The sequence below is a fragment of the Vombatus ursinus genome, unplaced genomic scaffold (genome assembly GCF_900497805.2).
Source record: "Vombatus ursinus unplaced genomic scaffold, bare-nosed wombat genome assembly UNPS02014806.1, whole genome shotgun sequence".
In the NCBI taxonomy this organism is placed as follows: Eukaryota; Metazoa; Chordata; class Mammalia; order Diprotodontia; family Vombatidae; genus Vombatus; species Vombatus ursinus.
Genome location: NW_020954584.1, coordinates 1,489,519 through 1,494,692, shown reverse-complemented (window position 1 = coordinate 1,494,692; position 5,174 = coordinate 1,489,519). Strand labels below are relative to the sequence as shown.

Here is a 5,174-nt window from a genome sequence, read left to right as displayed (position 1 = left end):
TTATTTGTCACCTGAACTTACTCGGGTGTTCCATAGCTTCTTCATGGAATTTTTTGCTTCTGCATTCCTTAGGGTATAAATCAAAGGATTGAGGAAAGGAGTTATAATGGTATAGAAGACAGACACCAACTTATCAAGAGGGAATGTTGTTGGGGGCTGAGTGTATATGAATATGCAGGGACCAAAGAACATTATGACAAAAATGATGTGAGAGCTGCATGTGGAGAGGGCTTTGGGCTTCCCTTCTGCACTATGATTTCTCAGAGAGTTCAGTATAATTGTGTAGGATATCATCAGCAAAAAAAAAGCTTACTGAGCATATGGCTCCGCTTTTGAAAACTACTAAGTGGTTTAGTACATATGTGTCCATGAATCCAAGCCTCAACAAAGGTTGCAAGTCACAGAAATAGTGATCAATCACATTGGGACCACAGAAGGGAACACTCAAGATGAGAATTATTTGGGAAATAAAATGCAGAAATGATCCTATTAATGCCAATAGAATCAGGATCCTACATACCTTCTGGTTCATGATGACTGAGTAGTGTAGAGGTCTACAGATGGCCACAAAGTGGTCATAGGCCATTAAAATGAGGACCAGTACTTCCACACCACCAAAGAAATGCATGGCAAATACTTGGATCATGCACTCATCAAAGGAAATGGTATTCTTGTGAGAGAGGTTGTCCACAATCAGTTTGGGAGCTGTGGTGGTAGAGAAACAAGAATCTGCAATGGATAAGTAGGTTAAGAAAAAGTACATAGGGGAACCAAGTGTGGAACTGGTCTTGATTGTCACAATGATTACTAGGTTCCCCAGCACAGTGGCAGTGTAGAACACCAAGAAAATGGCAAATACAATTTTCTGCTTTTCTGGGTCCTGCGTTAGTCCAAGCAGAATGAATTCAGTCACATTGTTTCTCATCTCTAGGACTCAACTGGGAAGGACATAGGTGAGAACTAGTTAATATAACAAAGAATAAAAAAGAATTAAAAGAGCAGAATTTGAGAGGTCTCCATAAAAGAAACATTGCTTGACTCTTGCTTGACTTAAGCTTCTGTTAGTCCTATTTTCAGTCTTAGATAGGAAAGTTTTCAATACAAAGTACCTCGTAATCTGTTCCAGTTCATTTAATACATTTTTTGCTCATGGGATCTGTGTGTGAGAAATTGAGAAACTGTTGTACTGTCCTCTGAGCAGACATAAATGAATAAATAAATGAATGAATGAATAAATAAATAAATAAATAGATAGATAAACAAACAAACAAATAAATAAATAAATAAGAAAGACATGAATACATAAGCATGGGTGGATCAAAATCAGTGCCATTGTATGGAATTTTTAGTTCACAGATGTGTTTGATAATTTAATGTTATTTTGTCATTTTACTCCATGTGAGTGTGTGTGTTATCCAAAAACTCATATTCTAACCATGCCTAACTTTCCAGGGTTTACATCTTGGGGGATAATTACTATAATCTCCCAACACATGTACTAATCTGCTAGAAACAATACAGACCTAGATTGTTCTGATTCAGTAATTCCTTTCCTAGAATCTCAAATTTTGAAGGAAGCTCATAAGATGTCTTTGTTCATGCTTAGCTGAAAGAGAATACCTTTTAAATTTTCCCTGAGAAATAATCATCCAGCCTCCAATTGAATATAACCAATAAAGAAGAAAATGTCTTTGCATTTCTAATATATCTTAGAGTAGTTCAAAATATTTAAAAGATTTTTCCGTTTTGAGGTTTATATTTACTTCTAAGTAACCTACAAAAATTGTCACTAGTTCTACCCTGTGAGATCAAATTTTAAAATTTCTGATCTCTATCTTTTTTCTCTTATCTCTCTCATGTTACTAACAGCCCTACTAATAATTGATAATGACTCATATTCCCAATAAGCTTTCTATTTTCCATGGCATGATTTTCAAAAGCTTGTCTTCCTGGTTCCCCCTCTCTGAATATGCTAGAGATCATCAATGTCCTTTTCTAAATGTTACCCAAACTTAGCACAGATCCATATGTGCATCAACAATGGAAGAATTCACTGGAATTATCATCTCCCTAACTCTGAACACCAGGACTCAAACACAGCCCAAGGTCCCATTAAAAAATTTGGTGCCATGTCAGATTGTTGACTCTTACTAAGCACAGAGTTTAAAATATCGTGGTTAAGTTTTAGTGGAGACATTAAAAGCTATCAAGGCCAATCACCTTATTTTGCAGAGAAGGGAATTGAAATCCAGGGAGGCAAATTCACTTGCCAAAAATCATGCAGACCAGATTTGGCTGCTAGATGAGTTTCACATTTTTTGTTGTCTGGCTATGACTCCTTTATCTTATATTGGTGGTGATGAATGGTTCAAACAGAATATAGGATTTTATATTCGCTCATATTAAATGATATATTGTCAGAACCAATGATGATTGCCTGTCAAAGTTGATTTGTATACTGACTGTCATCCAATATGTTAGTTGTCTCATCCATTTACAAATATGCTAAGTCTAACATCTTTGGCTTCATCCAAGTCATTCATAAAAAATTTTTTTTGAATGTGGAAAAATTATAATATTTGACATATAACTAATGATTCAAAGGAACAATACATACATTGTTACATGACCCCATAAAATTGTGTGGAGTACCCTTTCCAGGTTTGATTATTGCCATTTTGTTGTTGAGGCAGGGTAAATTAAAAGAGATTACATGACTCATTGAAAGTCACAAATCTAATGAATATCAGAGGAAAGAATAAAGGGATGCTATTTCCTCCTCATTCCATGTCAACTACTCCATCCACCCCACTGCAATGCCTCTAGGGACTAGGACAGATTCTAGTTACTGCAATCAGTGTACTCATTAATTATTGTTACTTGGATCCAATATTCCACATTTTTCCTTTTTTTACATTTTAAAACAATGAGAGAATATTTGTGTTTCTCTTCCAATGCTCTTGATTATCTTTGAAAATCTTATTTTTATTTCCTAAAGGACAATGCCAAATGTGTATTTAATATTGCATTCAATTTATCCTTGGAATGAGAAGTTCTTAAAGAACACTGGGAATATCAATATGATTTTGAAAGAAAGGGAGAGAGATAAAAAGATGAAAGGGGAGGCCAGGGAAGGGTGAGGGAAGATGGGGGAAGGCTGGGGAGGGTGGGAGAGCAGAAGAGGGAGAGAAGAGAGAGAAGAAGAGAGGAGAGGAAATAAAGGGAGACTATACACACAAACATACACCCATAGTCACATATATACAAACGTAACATACCTACCTTAATACAACGATATCTCTAGTGTCTAATTTATAGCATTGTCATGAGACTCAAATTAAATGATGTATTTAAATCACTTTGAAAATTAGGGTACTATGAATTTAAACTCTCTCCTGTCCAAACATTTCTGGAGGGAGGGGTAATAGCAACTGGCAAGTAAGTTTACCAAATTGGGAACTGAAATAAGAGTGAGGAGAAGATTTTGATCTAGAAAATTTTTCCCTTTACTTTATTACAAGATGACAAAACTTGATTTTGAGTCAGATGATCATAAGTAAAGAATCAGACAGTAACTTAGAGGTGACCTGATCCCAACCAGTCATTTTATAAATGGTAAAATATATATAGTTTAAGAAAGAAAGACTTATTGGCCCAATTTTACACAAGTAGCTAAGCTGGGGTTCCACCTCACATTGCCTAAAACCAAGGTCAGCACTTTATCAGCACTGGAAATACCAGCATACCAACTACCCTTTAAATTATTTTGTTTCTTGTCCTGTAAATTAAAGAGGAAAAAGAAAATAAACATCTGTTAGTCACCAGAACTTTAAATTGTTATCTCGTTTGATCCCCACAGCAACCCTAGAAGTCAGGTTCTATTATTATCCCCAATTAACAGTTGTACAAACTGAGTCAAACAGAGGATAAGTGATTTTCACTGGGACACACAGTAATTAAGCACCACAGCCTTCATTGGAACTGTAGTCTTCTTGACTTCTGGGTCATAACTCTCTATTGTGCCACCTAGCTAGGTACTAATCTAATAATCACATTTACCCTTTAAATAGCACTTTAAGGAACGTCCAGTTTTCTGATTAGAAAATTTTATACAGAATCAACAAGATATTATTTCCAGGATATAGTTGCTACAGTGTTATAATTAGTTTGTAAACAAAGAAACTAAAGAATATGGAAGATATTTGATTTGCACAGTATCACAAATAAGAAGTATATGATATGAGATTTGAACTCAGGATTTCTAAGATATAAAATAAGTTCAGACTGTGAGCCACTACGTTGGTTTTGCTTAATAATAGGATACGAGGAGGATGAAAATATTTTAGTCAATATTTTATAACCATAATTCAGTATGCTACATAGGAACCAATGTTACTGATCTGAAAATAGTAGGGAATGTGAAAGGCAGTAAATGCAAGCTAAAAGTACATTTATTTAAACTTGTGGTTTATGACCCAGAGAGGTATTTTTGAGAGTTAGTATATGTTCAACAAATTAATAATAGTGCAAATATAAACTAACATTTACATAGTGCTTTAATGTTTTCTAAGGATTTTACATGTTATTTCATTTCATGTCCACAACAATTCTGAAAGATAGGTACTATTATTATCACCATTCACAGATAAAGAAATTGATGTTGAGAGAAGTTAAGTGAGTTTCTCAGGGTCACATACCTGATTAGTGTCTGAGGCTGGATTTGAGCTCAGGTCTTCTCGATTCCATGCCTATCCCTCTGGCTACTTCCACACCTAATTACACAACTATAAAGAAATCTAAACCACTATATTTACACACAGTGCAAGTCCTGGAGAAAACTCTTCTCTTTTCATATATGCATACATGCATATGTACATACATACATACATACATAACACATTTATACATATATGCACATATACACTTATAAATACATACACAATACACATATATACACACATAAATACATATTTATACATATATATAATTATCAGCTTCCTTTTCCTTTTCTTCCTTTCCTTTTCCTCTCTTTCCTTGCTTTTTCTCTCTCTCTTTTTTTTATATTTGAGGGGTTTCTCCCTCTGAATACATCTTCTTACTTACATTATCTTAAATGAAAAAGCAATTTTTTTCAAGAAATTATGGAGAAATACATACACATTAACAATAAATGA

At 34.4% G+C, this 5,174-nt stretch overlaps 1 pseudogene; it reads right to left on the bottom strand.

Moving 5' to 3' along the window:
• Positions 1-925, bottom strand: LOC114051872 (annotated as a pseudogene).
• Positions 926-5,174: the final 4,249 nt, after the last annotated feature.